The following is a 23032-nucleotide window of genomic DNA, read 5'->3' on the forward strand; positions in this document are numbered from 1 at the left end:
GTACCCCTGACAAAACTGGGATAGGCTCCAGCAGATCTGTGATCAGCAAGGCGGAAAAGTGACTGTAGATCAAGGGTATGAGTAGAATGAGTCACTGCTGACTAATCATTAGTAGTTCACCAATTGTTTTCAGTGTAAAGTAGCTGAATTCAAATAACTTTTGCAAGAAGTCTTTCTAAGGATTTCAAGCTGATAACTGAATGCTCTGTCATTATTCATTCATTAGTTATTTGTTTGTTTGTTTGAACTATTAATCTTCTATGAATCAGTCTTTTAACATTCTATCTGATGGTGACAAATGTAAGCAGCTGAAAGAAAAATGCAGCCAGGCTTTAAAAACAAAGCTTGTTTGACTGAAAGTCCCCTCACACCTCCAAAAAACAAAAAAAAAAAACCCCAAAAAACAAAACAAAAACAAACAAACATACAAAACAAAAATGAAACAAAATAATTTTACGAGAGCTGAGGAACAAATAAACACAATCTCAAGAGACAATACACCCGCTACTATTAAGGAGCCTGTTGCTCTGGGTCACCTATGATGACAAAATGCACACCTTCACTTCCTCAGCAGGAGCATAGAAATGAATCAAAAAAACTTTTGAATACCTGCCCAGCTTTGCAGCTTCCCAAACCTTTCTGAGTAATGACCCAGAAAAGGAGTTTCTAACAAAGGAATAAGTATAATAAGGTCACTAGGTATGTTATTGAATATATTATGTTACTTCAATGAGAAGAAAAGTGTTGGTTGAAGCCAGACACCTCTTATTTCAGATAGCCTTTATGCAGTTTTTCTTTGAAAACACTTTTTACAGCAAAACGTTAATGCACTGTTACAATAGGCAAACAGAGACAGACTGTTCTTGGAGATTAAGCTGGAAAAAGAGCTTAGCAAACATGCACAGAAAACTAATTTGAACGTGATCATTGAAGCAAAATGAGTGAGTAAAGTAGAACAATATTGCTCCAAGCACCCCACCCCAGAGAAACAAAATACTATAAATTTAAGAGCAGGATGTAGCCCCCCAAAGAAATACTTCAATGCAGGTTCAACCCTCTACTTGTGTTCTTGGAGTCTCCTTCCTTTCGGTTTGAAAGCCGGCCATCAAAGGCCTTCTTTGCTGGCCTAACATAACCAGAAATCATGATATTTAGGATAAAAGTTATATTTGTATTTTCATATTCTAATGTATTGGTGATCTAAGGCCTTTTCAATGGCCTCACATTGTCCTGACATGTATGTGTCCTGTGACTGGATTCTGACATTTGAGAAGGCGGTGCTAAGCAGATCGTTACAGTTAGATCACAGAGCTTTAGCAGAGAAATCGAGGGACACTACCTTTTGTTTGCAAAGGATCAATTTGGTGTTAGGAGCCACACTGGATTTGAAAACTTAAATTGTTTAACCAAGGCAGCAATGAGACCCCAAAGCACGACTGGACAGCTGATGACGTTGCTGCTCTTATTTTTCCTTTCTCGAAGAATATGAATGTTGTCTTGAGAAAATTGTGGCACAGTGTTATGATGATGCAGCAGTGAGTTGTTCTGTAATGTAGTTGTGTGATGTCTATAAAAGGTGTGGTTGCGTAGTTCTTCTGTGCGAGTGACAGTGAAAGGAGTAGGGCTGATGCTTCTCCAAAAGTACTGGTTTTTGTCCCATTTGAGAGAAGTTATAAATGCCTCAGTCCTGAATGCTACATTGGTGGCAGCGGTGGGAGCCGCAATATTATGAGATATATTTATTCAAGTTTGACTAAGGAGAACATCACTGAAGGCCTAGGTGTGAAATGAACGACCCACTACTGATTTATTCACAACAAATGCATTGCTTCTTGGAATATACAAAATACAACTTCACTAATATCATATTATAATTATAAATAACTTTTTAGAACAATGGCACAACAGCAGCAAACACAGGCAACAGCAGGAAACAATAAAAACCTGCGTTCTGTCATAAAAATAAAATGTTTTTTTCCTCCTAAGAAACCTAACAATATAAACGTATCTCATATTTAACTCATCATGTGTCTATTTCTCTGACATTCATTGAACTCTCTTGTGAACCAAATCAGGCTCAGTGGTATTCCAGTCTACCTCTCACTCCTCTTTGTCGTACTTCCACTTTTCGCCATAGGAGGTTCCGTCTGTTTGAGTGAATGTGATGGAGGAAGCGCCAGGTCGATCTGGAACAGCAGGCCCCTCCCGGTTTAAGTGTCATGATCGATCACGTGGTTAAGGATAAATGAGTTATAAGATTCTGACTGGGTAAAGAAGATCACTCTAGTTTGAAGAAACCCAAGAGCAAAATCACACAGCACAATGCATCCTCGGTCCTCGCGGTTAATGTGCTCCAGAAACCACACACAATTAATGTATTCCGCAATAGAGCAACAAACTATTTATTTTGTTATTTAGATTAATTTAAACATTTATGAACCCTCCCCATGCTAATGTTAAACTCTCTGTATTAACTTTTCCCACACTCTTGTTGATTGTTTGAAGCACTTTTCTGTTTCACGTAACCCCAAGACTCACGGAGAGGAGTGGCGTCAGCCAATAAAATGTGCGTACAGTATCACGTGACTGCCTACCAAAAATCTGCGATGAGGTGAAGTCGCGAGTGTTGGTGCGCGAATGCTTGAGGGCGCACTGTATTTCCTTTTTCATTTACTGACACAGTATTGTTTGCATGCAAAGCCTACATCTGCAGTACAGAACAATTATGGGTGGAATTAGAACTGAGAACATGTTATGTAAAGATAACATTAGCATTTCAAGGATTATGCTACGCAGACACACAATCCTTTCAGGTGTTTTACTTGTCTCGCATGTCTCTGTAAAATAAATCTTGTTCTATTGTTTGTCACACTGATCACCTAGGCCAGGATTGCACAATTCTCAAAAAAAAATTATCCTCATTTGGTATTTTGATGATGGAATTGGACATCTGACAGATTAGTTCAAAATCCCTCATTGAACAGCATTATGGTGACAGTTATATGATTTTCACAAATAATTCTGTTCAGTCAGTTTTCCTGGTGTGCACTGTGATAGTGTTTAAAAAATGTTTGTACCTGTACCATTCCAAATATTTTGTGGTTTAATACCCTGCCTACGTCAAATTGGTTTAAGATGTTTTACATTTATGATTCCCAAGTATCAGGTACACTTATATTTTAATCAGCAGAACCACCCACAGTAGCTTCATAAACCCTCAGTAATTGACTCCCGCTCTCTGTGTACAACTCAAACCCAAATATATTTAGTAAAAGACCAAAGCAGGTAATTTACGGCTGATGACTTGTTAATTTGGCTACATGGTTGAAGTAGATAAGGTGCATGGTTCATGTTCTTCTGGAACATTCTCACTCACATTGTTGCCTCAATCACAAGGTGGCTAAGCAACAATGTCACTTAAACCTGGAAAAAAAAAAAAAAAAAAGGTGGTCATGAAAAAAATCAAAATGCATTATAAATATTACATAGATATATTAGTATTACTTAAAAAAACAAAAAAACCACACAAAAAAACAAACAAAACAAGCATAAATTTCATGACAGCCCCTGTCCTACAGGAATATTTTAATAAATAACCTTGTTGCTAACAAAATGAGTACAAAATGACATATTATTATTGGTACTTCAATAATAATAATAATAATAATAATAATAATAATAATAATAATAATAATTCACACTTTATTAATCCCTCATGGGGGAATTCTCTTTACACTCACACATGCACATATATTGGGGCGGCAGTGGCTCAGCGGTAGAGCAGATGTCTTGAAGACGGATCGCCCGGCCATCGGTGGATCAATTCCCACTCCCGCCATGACATCCCTTTGAGTGTGAGCTGACAGTGGGAGGTGTCAGCTCACCTCCCAGCCACTGCCAAGGCGCCCTTGAGCAAGGCACCGTTCCCACCACAAGCTGCTCATTGGGGCACGACCTCCGAGCGCGACCCGTCACTCTTCCTCCCCTGGACTAACTGCATGATTACAGGCCCCTAGTGTTCTGTGTTTCAGGGGCCTTGTTCACAACACTGTGTGTGATGTGCTGAAAACTAACAGAAATGCATGTACTGAGAGTGTGAAGAGAATTTCCCCTCTGGGGATCAATAAAGTTTGAATTATAATTATTATTATTATTATATGTGTTAATCACAGCACATGATTACAGAGGCCCCTGAAATTGGCACAGCACACTAGGGGCCTGTAGGCATACAAGAGTATTACAGTGGTACCTGTACTTACGAATGTCTCTTCATACGAAATTTTCAAGTTACAAATCGCCTTAACAGGAAAATATGGCCTCTTGTTACGAAAGAAATTTCAGGATACGAAAGGTAAAAATACAGTATGGGCTGCTATTTGCAGCTCCCAAACTTCCCTGAACGCAACATTCTTACAACTGCTCTGCCATTGGCTATTACTTAGCATCTTCCTGGCATCCTATTGGGTAAGAGGGACCTCTATATGTACCTAGATAGGTGTCTATGCAGCGTCCTCGTCATTCAGCCCTCGCCCCAGGAGGTGTTCTGACAACTGTCATTTTTAATGACCTCGTGAGGGAAAGTCGGCGAATGAACACCGGGAGTTGAAGGCATCGCGTGGGTGGTTGGAGAAGTTCTAAAGAAGGACTGGAATTAACTCTGACGTTCGGCATGGTGAGGCAAGAGCGCATGAACCAAAGATGGTAGAAAACAATGAGGACAGCAAATGTTTTATCGATGGTATCTTCCCATGGGCCGGTTAGCTCAACGATGAAGACACGTCGGCAGGATTTGGACCATAATACAGCAGCAATGAGCCTAATGTTGGTCCACTGTTTCATCTCATAAAGTGTCATTAGTAGATATCCTAAACAGGTGCACATTACTCAGGTAAGAGATCACATGTAAACTAAAAACCTTGAAAAAATACCTGAGAGGTTTGAAAGTAAAGTGGGAACATTAATGATGATGTAACAGTTGCACATTGTGTCAGGAGATGCTAAATTGATGTTGCTTGATATATTTTGTTGTTATGTATTCAATGATTGCTGAAATAAACTTGCAATTGATGAGGCACTATGACAGGCTTGATGATGTTGACTTAACCTCAAAAACTCCACACTGTGCATGAGTAAATATACTGTATTGTGTGCTTATATATGGATGTTAAATATTTTAGTACATTTTTCATCCCATTTTGTCATAATTCACAAGTCAACGTACCATACTTCTGTAAATCCTACTCCCACTTGCTGCATGTTATCAAAATAACATATGGACTTGAGTGTGGCCCAACACTATTGTGCTTTCTTTTGTAACTAATTTGGAGTGACATTAGGGTTGAACAGCTTGCCAATTAATGTGTAATCACATCCAAAAATGAGGTATTCGGTTAAACAGTCATGATCTTTGTGGGAGGCACATGTTGCCTTAGGACTGAGAAAATGTACTATGCATGGTTACGCTATAGATCATGTTCATTTGACCTGGCTCATTTACAATTATAAATATTCCCAGTTTGCATAGCATTTAAGTATTCTGTTCTTTCAGGACAATTGCAGGAAAATTCTGCTCAAGATTAGACAGAAAATGCTGAAATAGGTGGAGTAGTTTAAGGGGAAACAAGTTTTAGATTAGTTTCTTCTACATGACATAACACTCAATTGCTATTGTGAACATCTCAATTTACAATTTATTATCGTCTTCCTGTCTCTTGGGCAGTGGTGTGAGTCTTGTCTGATGTCTTACAAGTTCACAGTAGAGTACAATGAACTCCTTCCACTTTGGTGAAGAACTGATGAAATGATTGATGAAAGTCACAGAATGAAGGTTTAAGGACTCATTTGTAAGGTTTTTTTTAAATGTCAATGCCATTTTTAATTACCTTACAAATAACAGTCATGTGCACTGTGGAGGATTTGGGAGGTGGATGAATACTTCTCTTTAAATAATTTTGGGTGTGACCCCACCTTTTTCACAAAACTGATAAAGGTAGCAAAACACCATATGCCTGGGCTGCTTAGGAGTCCTGTTGTTGTCATGACTGTATGTTTTGTTTTCAACTAAATGAGCTGAGTTAGTGTCATCCACCATTAGACTATAATATAAATGAGTAAACATGACTACCTGCTCAGTATGAAAATTACTATCTGCTTATCTATGCCACTTAATGACCTGCAAACACACCGACATTCTGTAGGCCATTTTCAGCCAATTAACAGTGAATCAGCTCAGAAAAGAATAGCAAAAACCCTGCTGTATCCAGAGAAAAATACTGAACATAGCATAAAGCTGGGGGAGATAAACCTCCCCCCTATTTATTTCCTTGTTAATATGTGAACATTGACTGGTGAGCACTTATTTTATCAAAAAAATATCTCACAAATAGCCAGCTTGGTCTTGTCATAAAATCTATATGTATGAAACATACATGCAGACAAAAATATTGTATATATTGGCAGCAGTAGCTCAGTCCCCAAGGTTTTAGGGTGGGGACCAGAAGGTTGACCTACAGGCCCTCTACATGTATTTTGGGCCTGTACCTATATGTCCACTAGTGTAGGGAAAAAAAAAAAAAAAAAAAAAAAAAAAAAAAATATATATATATATATATATATATATATATATATATATATAATGCACATACACAACTCCATCTCATTGATTTTTTTGTAGGTAGTCATGTGATACCTTGTGTGCATTCTATTCGCTGATGGCATCCGGAAGAGCGCTCCGTTCCCTCAGTCTCGGACTTTTGTGAGACACAAAAGTGCCTTAAACAGTCTTTGAGAGTGCAGGACAAGGTAATACAGATAAAAGGTGGTTTAATATCAGTATAGGGAGGGTTCATAAACGTTTAAATTACCGTAAATTATAAGATAAATTGATCACAATTTCCATCGCGGATTCCTTAATCATGTTTGGTTCCTGGAACGCATTAACCACAAAGAACGAGGGCACACTGCATTAAAATATACAGTTGTGCCCAGAGTTTGCCCTGCCTCACACCTCAAGACAGCTGGGATAGGCTCCAGCTCCTCGTGACCCGCTATAAAGGCAGATAAAGCGGCTTGGAAGATGAATGAATGAATGAACCCCTGTCTTTCTGGTAAGTGGACCACAATCTCTTAATACAGTGTTTTAAAGTCATCAGTACACATTTAAACCTTCAGTTTTGTTGTCTTACCTCTAAAGTAATCAAGACCAAGGATAATATTTATTTTCAATTTCTAAAAAGACCTGCTTCAATTAAATGATTATATAGTTACTGAAGTGGAAATTGTTTTTGTGAATGTCAACCAACCAAAACTGCTCTTGCCACTGAGTGTGGATGTTTTTTTTTTTTTTTTAAGACATGTCAGGTGCAAAGTATTGTGTGGAACGCGAACTGCTCACTGGGATTAATTAAAACAAGAGTACATTATGCATGCATGCACCAGTTCATGACCACAGAAAACAGATCTTAATTAATCTCCTCTCTAAATTACTGTAATCGGTATCACTGAATAGTATAATAAGTATAATGCAGAAATGAAGAGTAATATGTATGACTAAGGTTTGCGCAGGGCAAGGGTCAAATAACAGATAAGACAACAGAACCAATTTTTTAACGCTGATCATGCTAATGGTTAGCTGCCACTGGTAAATGAGAGGTTGGCTGTAATTGGAAATACTTTGGGAGTTATGAAAAAGACTGCTGATTTGACCACAATGGTAATGTTGTCTAAACCACGGGTGCCCAAACTACTGCCTGTGGGCCAACTGTAGCAACTCTAATGGAATATGGACTGTGCCTGAAACGTTCACTTGACTGACTTGTAATCTTTAGTTTCGCCAGAAGAGGATAAATCGTAACTTTTCGAGATACAGAGTGATGATTTTCAGGTTTTCTATCAATCTGACTTCCCGGAGTTTGGAAAAGGACAAGTTTCTTCTGAAGCGATGGCAAACAATGGTTCTGTTGGCTCAATATACATATGTGAGCAGACAATTTCTATGTTAACTTTGAAAAATAGCAGATTGAAAACAAAATGACAGTCTGTGATGTCCTTCACATTTCAACTACCAAAGTGACTCCAGACCTGTTGGCCATCCTTCAGTGCAAAATGCAACCTCACTGCTCGCAAGTGCAACGTTGTTCCAATCACATGAGTCGAAAAAATTTGTCATTCATATCATGACAAGAACAAATACATTATTTTTGGTCAGAGTTGATATTCTAAGAAATGTAAATTGATGTCTTAGTAATACCAGGCACTTATTTGGATAACTTAAATATACCCGATTGTCCTCCATCCTGTCTGCTATTCCGAGAATGTGCTCTCATCACTTTTTGCAACAAAATAATGACAATCAAAAGAGATGAGTAGAAAATCAAATGGCTAATAATATACTCAAAGAAATAATCAAATTTTTACACCCACATTATACACTTTGTGGAAGCTAATAATACAAATTTAGCATCATTAAACAACCTGTGCATGATTCTTCTTCGACTTATTTTTTGGCTCAGACAGATTGTGGGTGTGGGTGTGTGGAAAAAGAACAATGCATTTGATATTTTTCAATCAAGAATTTATGTTTAGAGATATAAAGAGGATTTTTTTTGTTTTCTGAATGTTTGTAGAAACAGGTAATCCTGAATGTTTTTCAACTACCAAGTATGTTGCTGTTACTGTTTCCACCACAGGGATGACATTCAGTGTGTTGTAAGTGCTCCTGAATTGTTTGCCAGATGTAGTGCTTGGCATTCAGACTCAATAATTACATTTTGAATTAGAAGACCATAGACTGGTTATTCCTCATGCTCTTGGAGCCCTTCAGGGTGCCATTTAACATACCCCAAGCAAGCTGTCATTTGACATTTATTTAGCAGCAACTCCTGTCTAGCCACTCTACCATAGGGCCATGATGGATTGAGTGCTGCAGCAAGGACTGTCCTATTGTAAGGTTCTCCTGTCTCTGCACAGAAAAGTTGAGTCAACCAGAACACATCTGATTCATATACGGATTGCAAGCTTTGAGTCTTATCCAAGATTGAGCACAGGTGTTGCCACATGTGGATAATGCCCTTGACAGAGTGTCGCTGTGTGTTCATCAGCTCAGGCATGTATTCGTTCATCATCTACATTTGCCCCATCTGATTACAAAGAATAAATCATTTTTCCCATTGCAGCCATTTTCTGGCTCCAGCTCCACTTGGACCCTACCCCATCTTTGTCTGGTGTGGTAAAATGGTCCCATTTCCAACATGATCAGATAGGAGGTGATGGATGACAAGAAAATCCCTTAACTGATAAAAAAAAAAAAAGTCAGACATAGTTATGCTGATTAAATAGTACCCAATATAGAAACAACTTAAACATTAAACATCAAAATAAACTTATTTTTCAAAAAATCATTAGCTAGCTAGCATGTAATATGCATTTGTAGAGCGCGACACTGAAGTGCAACACAGTAATATGTAGAAAAACAGACATGTAATAGACCCACTGATAGAACTCAGCTCCTGTATGGAGAATTGTAACATAGAAAGTCAGAGGTTTAGGTTTGAAATAAAATTATTTAATAAACCAAGGATTGTTTCAAAGCCCTGCGTAGAGGGACAATTCACAATAACAAGTCAAAGGCCAATAGAGACTGTTCAAACAAATAAAAGAATAATAAAAAGTGAATAATACAATAAAACATGAACACGCACACATGCAGAACCGTAATGCCCACCTGAGTTACACCCGACATGCTCCAGTTGTCAGAGCAAAGTACTCAACCATTGATATCAACGTATTTGTTCACAAATTCAGAACGATCTGTACAGTTTTACTAACTTATTTATACATGTTTCCCAAAATATGAATCCCAATCTTTGGAATGATGGATTCTGCATACACTTTTGCTGATTACAGAACATGTCAGCAAATCTCAACAGAACTTTTAGTTAGATAAACTTAAATGATCCCAAATTCGAAACTTCACACTTTTTATTTTACACATTTACAAATCGAATTGCACACAGGGATAGAGATACAGGTATGTACCTCTCTATGAAAGCCTCCCAATAGTTAGAACATTGAATATTGTTATAACCCTTCAAAAACCTAACATTTTAGGAATAGCTTTGCTAAAACAGTGCACCTGTTAGTCCAACTTTATTATTTATTGGCAGCAGCGGGGGGCTGTGCATTTCACACCTAGGCCTTCAGTGATGTTCTCCTTAGTCAAACGTGAATTAATACATCCCACAATACTGTAAGCGGCTCCCACTGTTGCCACCAATGTAGTGTTCAGGAAAAAATGGGACAAGAACCAGCATCAGCCCGACTCCTTTTATTGTCACTGGCACAGAAGAACCCCACGGCCACACCTTTTAAGGATGTCACACAACTGCATCACTGAACAACATAGACAGAAATGACCACAAAATCCATTCTCCTTTCTGTCCTCAAGAACACTCCATTAGCTAGAACAGGTTAGCTCGTTCAGGAATCGGACCCTCATCTCACTAGAGCTTGTCTTCAAATGAGCGTCTGTGTAGCGTCTGCATAGAGTGAGTATCCAATCACAGGACACATACATGTCAGGACAATGTGGACCAGCTAGCAGGTCCTAGAAGGCCCACTCATGATCTGATTGGCTATCGCATCTGTCTATTAACTATACTGTATGTTCCTGTATTCCAACGTATACATATATTTGAATGTATTTATTTCATGAAAATGAATTAAAATATCATAAACTTTTATCATAAATATTATCATGATTTCTGGTTACGTTAAACGAGCAGAGAAGGCCTTGTTGGCCCTGACCGTCCACCACTGATTGGCAGTGTTGTGCATTTGACAGTGAAATAGAAATCTTTCCTTAAATCTGAATTCATTTTACTGCTAAACGTGCCAATTTCTTCTACCATCGACTGGAGATTTCTTATGTTTTATATTTGTTTTTTAGAGTTCGTCAAAGATACATGTTGTAGTCCATTCATCTATCAGTTACCACCTACAGAGTTTTGTGAGATCCTTTACAAATAGAGTTCCCCTTTAAGATATCTATTTGAGTTTTAAACTGCATTACAGTGAGCAAAACTTACTTTAAAACATATTATTGTAAGTAGCTATATCTTCTGGAATTCCTCTCTCTCTTTCTCTGTCTCCCTCCCCCTTTCTTTACAAGAGCTGCACAGGCGAGTGTGGTGACAAATGTGTCGTGTAGTGATCCTTAAATGTTGGCCTTTATGGAGCCAAGCATCAGTGCACTTATTCAGCTGTGCCTCAACTCTTCTTGTGTTGCTGCAGGAGTCCAGGGACTTTTGAAAGGTGAAAACTTTCACAACACTTAACATTCAACCAACACATTCATATATCAGCACAAAAGGATGGTGGAGTGATTAAAGAGAACCTGAGCCTTAAAAATCCTCTTCAAAAAGCATCCTGGTGTCCTTGAGCAAAATACTGAATCCAACTGCAGGAGCTCTGCTCTGCTGCTGATTCTTACCTCTTAATAGCTTGCGGAGGAGGAATCAGAGCGACAATTACTCAACAGGGATCAATAAAGTATTATGTTAATTTCTTTTGTTTCTTTTTTTTTTTGCAGGGCTATCATGTTCTTGCTGAAGTGTTTTGAGACTGAGAGAATAGGTCTATTGAGAAAACAAACAAAAACTATATACTACTATCTCATTTGACTAAAATCATTTAGTTAAACAGATGCTAGTTGCAATATCATATTTCCATCAAAATAAAATATTCTAATTCCAAATAAGTCAAAACTATACAGATGTTTCTGTGTATTGATTCTATTGTAATTGTACTTTGTTGCTGTTGTTTGGGACCATCAATCCGGGTTTTTTAGTTAAATTATTGCCCTGACTTACTAGTTACATACACATTACTAGACAAGGTCAGCAAAAGCATTCTTGTTACATCACGTAACCCAAACTTTCATCTGTCTCCCAAGCATAACGGCTTGTCATGACATATATATTCTCCCTCTCCTGTTTTGCTTCACTCAGAATGTTACATGTTTGGCTATTCATCAGCCCCCATTCAGTGATAATGGGTATTCAATTTATTGATAGTTTTCTTTAAAGGCACGACTGCAAGCATCTTTGTAGTACTGGACATAAGCACAACCTTCGATAGAGTACATTCACTTTTAACTTGGACGCATGGTTGGTCTCTGTCGCTGCTTTTAAATGTTTCAAACCCTATCTTATGGACACAATATTTGTTAACTCATGCTAATTAGGGACCTCTGAAATGAATTGTAATAAGCCAAAAGACTCAATTTTATTCATCATACCTTTAAATTTGAAAAATCTTTGACTTAGCAGAGTCATCATACACAAAGCATCAACTCTCACAGCTGTGTTGTACATTGATATATCTCATGAAGACAGGTTTCTAACTGATACCCTTTATTTTTACCTGTATTTTATAAATCAAAGACAACTTCTTGAAACTCAACTAGGAAATTTGGTACAAATGGTCAGTACCAAATGTCTTGCTATATAATCACATAGTTAAGCACCCCTGTGTTACTAAGGAAATGTTTAATTTCAGAGGCTCGGTTGTCATGGCCAGGTCTCGATTACTTTCTCTCTCTTCAAACACAGCTGGAGTCGTTTCATGTCTTCTCCTTGATGTCATCCTTGAGAATCCAAAAATGCTTTAAAGGATATAGAAGCATCCATCCGAACATTCTTTTAATAAGTGTTTGCCTTGCCACATTGTGATGGAATGTCTCCCTTGTGTTCTCATGTTTGTGTCATTCATTGACGACTCCAAGTTAATACACTGTTATTCTGCCAGAGGGACTAACTGAATGACACCCACATCTTCATAAAAGGCATGACACTTACAGTATATACATCTTTACCAAAAATGTCAATCTTTCTTTGATCATGTTTCATCATTCATATAACAGCATGACTGTTGACTTGAAACATTAGTGTACTTACATGGGCTTGATTTAAAGTCTGATTTTAGTCTGGCATTTAAAGCAAAGCCACAGAAGCACTTGCTGACATGTAACAATAGAGCTCAATCACACATTATTTCATATTTAAATACCACCATCATAATTTTACAAAGACTACAAAAATCACATAATGTTACACTTTCTGAAGTCATTTGAATATGCTTATTATTGACAACAGGTGTGTTTTCCATGGGGTTTAGATTTATATTATAGAGGTTCTGGTGAGGGCTGCCATTGAAGGTAAGAAGAAGACTTTCTAATGTATAGGTTTTTTTTGGTGTTTTTTGTTTTGGTTTTTTTACTTGTGGAAACCAAAGTTGTACACACGCTTAATTAAAAACACTCAGATTTGAATTAAAAGTCTCAAAATGTATCTTGTCTGTGAACAGACAGAGAACAGAATGTGTGGAAGGCCTAGCTTAGTTTTACAAGTCAATAATGATTTTCAATGACAATAGCTGTCACAAATAGAGTGTATGTCACTCTTTTAAATGGAGGGTTCAGATGGAGGGACCTGTAATAAAAATATTGATTTAATCGTATACCCTTCTTCACCCAAGTTAATGAATCATTATTTTCAAGTCTGTACTCTGAGGATAGATAAAGTATTGTCTGCTGGTCCAGTGCATTGGATGATTAGTGCTCTCATTAAGAGTGGAGCTGGAGTGTGTAAATCTCAAGAGAGCAGGAACATGGAGAGCAGTTGTACAGGCGAAGTGTGCAGCCATGACATAGTCTGTCTGCAATGTCCCTCTGTGATGTTTATTGCCTGGCACTTGCCACCACAGTGAGAGGCTTCTATTACTTTAGTGCAGTGTTTCTCAACCACTGTGCTGCGGCACACTAGTGTGCCGTGAGAGAGCATCAGGTGTTCCATGCAAAATAATACGCTTTTCATCTAATTGGTCTTAAAAAGGCTATTGTCGAGTGACAGTGCTGTAATCTAGATTCTGCTGTGTGACATTCATTCATTCATTCATCGTCTAGCTGCTTTTATCCGCTGTAGCGGGTCGCGGAAAACCGGAGCCTATCCCAGGTGGCTTTGGGCGCGAGGTGGGGGAAACTCCGGGCGCGATGCCAGTGCACCGTGGAGCCACGCAGAGACAGACAAACACACACACACTCACTCCTACGGATACTTTAAAGCCATGTGACAGAGTAATGTAATACTCTTCCACACCACTGTGTGAATGGATGTCGATGATAGCAGATAGCTAATTTCTTTGTCACTGAGTGAGTATAAATGCATTGAGAGACTATATCGTCATTTCCAATATACAAACTATAGGCTAAAAAGTGTCATTTTGTACCATTTTTGGTTGGTGGTGTGCCTTGTGATTTCTTTTTCAATGAAAAACGTTTGCCGTGGCTCAAAAAAGGTTGTGAAACACTTGTCTGTGTGTGTGTGTGTGTGTGTGTGTGTGTGTGTGTGTGTGTGTGTGTGTGTGTGTGTGTGTGTGTGTGTGTGTGTGTGTGTGTGTGTGTGTGTGTGTGTGTGTGTGTGTGTGTTGTTTTGTTTTGTTTTGTTTTTGTTTCAGTGACTATATATGTATAACTATATAATAGTTTACGCTACTTGTCCAAAAATATAAACCATAAACCAACCACGGACTGACAGCTTTGTAAGAAAGACATGCCTGCAGTGGAATGACAGGAAATGTCAAATCCATCCTCCACTCCTCATTGCCTACTGACACGGCAGTGCTGATGTGAATCAAGATTTGAGTTCCACGATACAGTCACAAGAGAGACACAGACACACAAATGCTGACTACAGATATTTAATCTGTTTTGAGTGAGTTTGATTAATATTCGCAAGACTGAAAAATGTTTTCTGTATGCAATAGCACTCCTCACAAATAAAGTGATAAGATCATACATTTATGCATACATGTATAAAACAAATCTGTATTCCTTTAGACAACAGGAAACCACTCAGAAATTATGTCACTTTGCCAATTTTACAACTGACATTGTTCAACTGAGGAGAGGGTAAATGAAGCTCACCTTTTAACAACTAGTGGGTATTGATTGCTACGGTTCTACAGCCTGAAGGAACCATGTGCATCTTACATGTTTCGTACAGTTCATTAGTACCTAATGAACAGTTCCGAGAATAAGCACTGAGAAACAAACTTTTAGTGTGAACCTGTTTGATGCAGTCATTGTGTGTGTCAGAATTTTTTTCACATGGACAAAATGAGAGTATAACCTGTGACTGTCAAAACAAATTAATTATGAACTATATTTTGATACAAAAAAATCTTTTTAAAATATTTTCTAACTTTTTTACTTTGTATTTCTAGTAAAACATATAATATAATAGTAGGTGCAGGTCTGTCTTTTGGTTGCTGATAAGACAAACAATGTCACAGGATGTAAGAATCGAACCATTTCAAGCTGCTTCCGTTGGCATTCAATGTATCAGAATTAGCATTACCTCTTAAAATCCTGCAGGCATCCGGTTTTGAGTGCATGACAGCGAACATGGTTCTGATGATGGTTGGTGCCAGGATCCAAACCATTGGCCATGTGGAACTCCTGAATCAAATAAATCTTTTACTAGATGATGCAACAGACAGTTCAGCAGGACATATTCCAGAATCTTTTTTGGATAGAAAATATTTCTGTAGTTGACAGAAAACAAATAATCATCCTTTAAAAAGAGAGGAGAAAGCAGGAGTACATTTTCTGGGAAAACATATGAAGAAAATACTTTACATACAGGCAATCCTCAAAATAGAACATAATTGGTTCTGAGAGTTTGTTCATAAGTTGAATTGTTCGTAAGTCGTTACTTATTAAATTTCAATTTATAATTGCTATTTAAGGCCATTCAAATGCCATTACCACTAAATATGAAAGATTGCCTAAGACTTGCCAGAAACAATAACAGTACCTAAAAACAACACAAAATCATTCATTCATTAATTTTCTTAACTTCATCCACTTGTGTGGGTCACGGGTAGCTGGAGCCTATCCCAGCTGGCATAGGGCGTGAGGCGGGGAAACTCAGGGTGCAATGCCAGTGCACTGTGGAGCTACACAGAGACAGACACACTCACTCCTACGGGCAATTTGGAATGCCCAGTTAACCTGAAGTGCATGTTTTTGGAGATGGGAGGAAGCCGGGTTACCCAGAGAGAACCCACGCAGACACAGAACACATAATCAATATAAAGTAATGTAGTACCATAATGTAACTTTTACATTTCTACCTCTGCTGAATTAATTTTATCCCTGGGGGGTGTAGAGACTAAGCTTTAAGCCACTGAGGTATTCCACCACACATGAATCAAGCGCTGATGTGCTTAATGGTAGTCTGACAAGTCACATCAAGTTTGATTGCTTTGTTTTATTTCCATTAAATTTCTCATTAAGTTCTCAACTATATACCTTATTAAGACACATGAATGACGTGTATAGTGGAGAAATGATAACGGGTTGTGTGGAATACATACTAAATGAGTGTAAAATTTGCAAAACAATGTGTGTAATTTCAGTAAATGGTAATGTTTCTACTGTGTTTAGTAAGGTTGGATGGTTGTCAGTTGTTCAGACGCACATGTCAGGGGTTGTGGACCAAAAGGTTTATTAAGGAAACACCAAAGGAGATGGTGGAGAGAAGAGGAAATCAGGCATCACGTAACGCCAGTGAAGAAAACTGCGCTACAAAGACATTAAATGGACTACAACCCCCACCCCCCCTCTCCCTTTCAGTATGAGGAGCCTCGTCTCCACACCTGGTGCACGTCTCCACATCTATACCTGATCGGGTTGATTAGTCTGAGGCTTTATAAGCCGGATCGGACTTCAGTTCTTTGCCAGGTTGTTTTTTGTTCTTCTGCTGACCTCGTGCTACCTTGATTTTGTTTTTGATTAAACTATAAATGATTATCTCTCAACCGGTGTCCTGCAATTAGGTCCCATTCCTGCCCAGTACTATAGATCTGTGAGAGAATGATTGGGTTTTGTGGTGAGAGTGTTTTGTCCAGCAAAATACCAAAATAAAACCAAAGTACAACGAGGATGATGTTACAGCCAAAACGGGAATTCTTTATTGATACGCAGATCATCAGTACAGATCAATCGGGAACAGCCACTAGATGCATGTCTTCTGACCCTTTTATAGTCACAGTTGTCCATTGGTGTGTGCGTGAGCTTTGTACGTGTCCTATTCATGAGAAAACAGGAAACCAATTGTTCCCGGCAACTGTCCAAATCTAGGTAACCACCCCATGTCAGGTTGACCCGCTTCCTGTCTTCCTGTTTTTCGGACAATCTGGTTATTCGCTGCCAAATTTGAAAATGTGTTTCCTCTGATTTGAAATGTGACCCACACATGCATTATTTCGCTTCCACATAATCCCTCCTCTTTATGAGATTATCATAAACTACTCATCGAAATAATGTATGGTGAATCAGCCTATATGTCTGTATGTGTGTGACTAGGATTGGTGGCGCTGTAAGTTTAGGGTTAAATATATGGTTGTGTGAACTCTAAACATAGTGATAAGTGACAAAAACATTCAATTTACTGATATATGAACTTAACATGAATATACTAACATAACTGGTCATCTGTTATCACTTCCCTGATGAGGGTGAAAAACCTGGCGGCTGTTTTTTAACCAGGAAAAGCCCCCCATGGCCCCCTTCCCGTTGGGCGACCTTAAACAATACATTCTAACAGACTGACCAAATACATCACACACTGAAATCATTTACTGAAACACAGAAGTCATTCTAATATTTCTGAATGGTATGAATTAGATTACCTCTTCCTTTATAGAACACAACATTGAATATAGAATAAACAGAATGATCTAACTGATAAAATTGATGATTAAACAATGGTTACACAGAATAGTAAGAATAATGTCATAGTGATATCCTGGTGATATATCCATATGTAGTTGTAATGTATATCCATATCAGCCATTGTCCATCATTCCTTATAACAGTTCTTCCTCATAGTTGGAGATTGTGAACACATCTGGCATGGTGTGTGGGACTGACATGGGACTGGGACTGACTCTAAATCCGGTCTCAATTTAGTGTACTTCATTGTCTCAGCGATGCACTCATGTGGTTCACCTTCACCTTCAAGTGGAATGACGTTTGCTGGATTTGTTGTTGCACATTTCCTTATTGTCACATCAGGATATGACAACAGTGGTGTGTACTGCAAACACCTAGCTTGAGTTATAACAAATTTCCCCTGATTTATCAGCTCAGTGATTTTGTGATGGGTCAAAATGGTAACTGGATACCCCATCGTTATTGTTGTTGCTTTTTCATAGGCATAATGGACTGCAGCGAGACCCTGGTAACAGGGCGGCCACCCCTGCGCCACATTATCCAACTTTGTGCTGTAATATGCAATTGGTTGTTTCTGACGGCCACTGCACGTCTCTTGCATTAATACTGCAGTTGCGTACATGCTCTGTCTATTTGAGACATAGAGTAGAAATGGCTTGTTGTAGTCTGGTGTTGCTAGAGCAGGTGCACTCTGCAACTCTTGTTTTAAAACTTCAAAAGCCACCATCGCTTCGTTTGTCCATGTTAAAGGAGCTTTCAAAGCTTGCGTCCCCGTCTCCTTAATGAGATCTCGGAGGGGAGCTGTTTTCTCCACATAGTTCTCAACCCAATCGGAACTATATCCTGTCAGCCCCAGGAACGTCATCATCTGCTGGACTGTTTTTGGGCGTGGCGCTCTACTTATTCCCTCTAATTGAGAGGGTGAGATTGCAATAGCTCCTTCAGAAATTGTTCTTCCCAAGTACTCTACCTGAGACTTACAATACTGTAATTTTGTTTTGGACACCTTGTGTCCTTTTTCTGCCAACCTTCGTAACACCTTAATGGAGTCTTGATGACACGCCTCCAACGTGTCAGCTCCAATTAAAACATCATCAGCATAGTGAACCAAAACGCCGCTGATTTCTAGCCCCTCGAGGCTCTCTTTGAGAACCTGATTGAACACACTTGGACTGAGCTTTAGTCCCTGTGGAATGCGCGTGTAGGTCAGTTGCTTACCCTGATAAGTGAATGCAAACAGATATTGTGATTCCTCGGCCAAAGGTACGCTAAAGAATGCTGAACACAAATCAATTACAGTAAAAAATTTCTCACTTGGTGGCACGTTTGTGAGCAGTGTATGGGGGTTTGGCACATCAATTGGCCCGTCTTGTATGACCGCATTTATTGCTCTCAAATCATGAACCAAACGGTACTTTGATTTATCTGCTTTCAGTACCGGAAATATGGGTGTGTTGCACGGACTATGTGCTTCGATCAATACTCCTGCTTTTAACAAACCATCAATTGTTTTACTGATACCTTCAATCGCCTCTGATTTTAATGGATACTGTGGTTTGTTCGGCAATTGCACATTGGGTTTCAGATCAATCTTCACTGGGTTGGCTGCCTTCACCAACCCCACATCTGTGTCATGTTTAGACCACAGCTGCTCAGGGACCTGACGCATCATGTCTTCTAGTAATGTGTCGTCTGATTCAGCTTCAGTTGTATCTGGTGTACTCAATATGGGAATGGTAACTACCTGTGGCACAGCTGTCATATTGGTGATACATTCAATTTTAATCATAGTCTTGTCGTCTGAGATGTATATAGACGGATTATCTGTTTTCCTCCAATTTACCTGTGCTGCAATTTTCATCATGGGTCCCAGATCTTTTGATTCAAATTTCTCATTTACCAATAGAGTAATGTGTGGACTGGATTCTGGTACATTATACCATTGTGAAATGAATGAGTTTGGCTCTACATTCATAGCTGCCCCCTTTGGTCCAATCACTATGTAATTTGAGCTTAAATCAATTGTCATGTTTTTTGTTTTTTCGTCCCAAATTTCTTCAAAAATTTTGCTACATGACACATCATAAAACATGGTGCAGTGGTAGTCAGAGAAAGGTTCAGTTGCTTTTGGGATTTGAGCTCGAATATATTTTTCCCAAACATTAAATGTCTGTTTTACTGATTCAGTGATTGCTCCTAGCCAATAAACCTTAGCACATTCTGTTCTCACATGCATTTGAAAATCTACCCCAGAGGTATCTATGTACACTCCCTGTGGGCTGCACCAGATTTTTGCTTTTAATTTACATAGTGCATCCCTTCCCAATAAATTAATCGGAGTTTGGTCAGACACTAAAATTGGAATTCTTATTTCTTCACCCTCTGTGACCAGGCGCACTGGAGCCGTTGTTGGAGTTAGCTGCTTAAATCCCGAGAATCCTACCGTCTTGACAAATTTGCCTGACATGGGGAGGTGTGTGGCATATTTACTGCTCACACATGTGTATGTGGCTCCTGTATCTACCAGCATTGGAATTTGCCTGTTTTCTATTTGAACCTGCAGCATCGGTTCTTTATCAGCCGCCATAGTGACTATTGGCAGCTGACCCTCCCACGTAGGACTCTCTGGGCAACCCTAGAAACCATAGTTCGGTCCCGCCCATGGATTGGCTGGACCTATGCCCTCTCTCCGAGGAGCTCTAGATCTCCCCCTCCCCTCCATTCGTCCGGGACCTGCCCGTGGACAGGCTATTGCTCTGTGGCCCATGTCCCCACATTCCCAGCATGCCCCAGGTGGACCTCGTCCTTGACTGCGACCTCGACCACCGAATTGTCTGTTGCTGTAAGGCTGCCGATATGGTTGTCTGTACGACTGTGGGTATGCGTTGGCAACTGGGGGTGATTGCATGGGCGGTGCTGTCTGTATAGTGGCCATGTTTGTTGATGTGGGTGCTGTTTTCTCGGTTGTAACCAGTGCTTGGACTTTAACTTTGCCTTTGTTCTGTAGCTCACTCAGTTGCAGTTGCGCCAGTTTTCTCTGGACTTCTTTGTCCTGTTCTTTCACCCTCTGCTCATCCTTCCTGTGTCTCTCCACTGCGTGGATCACATTATCGCAAAACTGTCTGTATGGCATGGTAGTTAAACCCACTACATCTCTCAGTCTGCTCTGGGCCGAGATGGGAAGCGCACTGATGATTGAGTTTCTGAACAGAGATGTCAACAACGGGCTCTGCTCAATGTCCTCCTCAGTCTCTTGTTTCCATCTCTTCAACTGGTTACTAATGTACGTTGCAGGATTGTCAGTCTCAGTAAAGAGTTCACCCTGCAGTGCCTTTTCATCAACCTGTGTGGGGTACTCCCTCCTCAATGCGGCCCATAGCATCCCACGATAAGCATCAAGCTCAGTTCCATCAGCCATGGGACTTATCATCCATTCGCCTCCATTGTCCTTCAACATGGTCTCCATTGCAGACACTCCAATGGTTTTTGCCCACACTGCCTTCACGTCTCCCAAAGCCAACAATTTGCCAACAGTAGCTTCCTCAAAAGCTCTGATCCACTTTGAGGCCCCAGCGTGAATATCAGGGAGACTGGAGACCAGGCCAGTCAGATCGAGGGTTTGCCACGGGATATAATGTCCCTGGGTCCCCTTAATTAAAATTGGAGCCATATACTGTTCATTATTATATCTGTCTGGTTTTTTAAGTAAAGCCCTGTCTCTAAGATTCATTTTTAACTCTTCTTCTCTCTCCCCTTCTTCCTCATGTTCCTTTGCTTTAGCATAATATCTATCTATATCCTCTTCAATCTCCTTAATGGTAGATCGATTAAGTTCTCTTCTTAAATCTAATCCTTTATGTGGCAGATCAATCCAGAAGCTGCAGGATTGTTCTCCTCCTGCACTTTTCCTCCCTTCGTAACAATCCAGTATGCCTGGCTTGCTGTGTCTAGCCTTCCTAGCAGTACTGCAATATTTTGGACTCGTTACCCGTACAATAGCTGGGGGTGTCGTGTCCTTACTTTGAGCTGTTTTCCCATGCATCGGTTCCCTCTGACTCTCCGCTGTCACTACTTTTGTTGATTTCTGTGATCCATTCTGGTTGGCAGGGTTATCTTTTGAGTTACTAGTGATTGGACTACCATTATTCCTAAGTGTTGGTGTTTTACTGTCGTTAACTCCGTGATTAGCAATGATCTGGGATATTTCCTCTGCTTGATGTTCACTAACATTACCATTAAAATGCAACCAACCCTCCAGATTTGGGTATAAACCTGCAAGTTCTGTCGCATTAAGTTGGTTGTCGTCCTGTTCTTTCTCTCTGCCTACGTAGTTTTGTAGTGTCCTCAGTCCCTGTCTCATCCTTTCCCTGTATAATTCGCCTACCTCTTTGAACAATTTTAAAATTTTCAACTCCAATTCTTTCTTTTCTAAACGTTTTTTTGATTGATCTTTAGGCTTGTAGTCTCTTATTCTAATCTCCATACTCTCACACACTGCCACATCAAACGTACCTCCCTTTGGCCAAGGGTATTCTAAACCCTTTGTTCTCTTTTCCCATTTCACCGAAGTTTTATTAATGTCCTTTAAAATGTCAGGGTTTTTGGTTCCCACCAGAGCTACTGGTGTGGGATTCATTGTCGTAAATTGTATTGTGTGATAGTTACCTAAGGTAGCTTGTGTTCTGTGACTAGCTTTTTAAGAAAACAGAAAGAAGAAATTTCTTCAGTCCTGACCGCTCCTTGTGAGGGGGGGGTTTGCTCAAACGGGGGATTTCTTTTGCAGCTTCTGCACCTAGATATATTTTTAGACAGGTCCAGTCTGTGTCTACTGACCCCTCCCCCTGTAGTCTGCCTCTTAATCTTAACTTCCAGTCTCTGCTTGACTCTCCCCGCGTGTAGATCGTGCCACACAACCCAACTCTACGCCCACAATGTTAAAACCTCTGCTCGGACAATTAACAACAATCTCAACGACTCAACACAACATGAATTTAAGCTTCGTTGTTGCTTCAACACACTTTAACACACTTTCAATACACTTTCAATACACCTTCTATTACTCCGTCTACAGCACATACGGTTTCAATCTTCACCGAACAATCAATCGCAGACTTTTGTTTTGGTTTGTTTTTTTTTTGTTGTTGTTGTTTTTCTTCAACTCACACATTCACATCTGAGCTCAGCAATCACTCACTCAATCACTCGGTATCACTTAAGACATCAGAACAATTTTTCAAC

The 23032-nt window shown here is 39.5% G+C and overlaps 1 long non-coding RNA gene across 2 annotated transcripts in view; it reads right to left on the bottom strand.

Annotated features, from left to right (window-relative positions):
• The window catches only part of LOC137608080 (uncharacterized), a 56675-nt gene that overhangs the window by 31634 nt on the left and 2009 nt on the right, over positions 1–23032 (bottom strand). For both annotated transcript variants that reach the window (XR_011038149.1, XR_011038148.1), the window contains exon 2: positions 15414–15514. This is a non-coding gene — a long non-coding RNA (uncharacterized lncRNA). The remainder of the gene's footprint in view (positions 1–15413; positions 15515–23032) is intronic.

The sequence above is a fragment of the Antennarius striatus genome, chromosome 15 (assembly GCF_040054535.1).
Source record: "Antennarius striatus isolate MH-2024 chromosome 15, ASM4005453v1, whole genome shotgun sequence".
In the NCBI taxonomy this organism is placed as follows: domain Eukaryota; kingdom Metazoa; phylum Chordata; class Actinopteri; order Lophiiformes; family Antennariidae; genus Antennarius; species Antennarius striatus.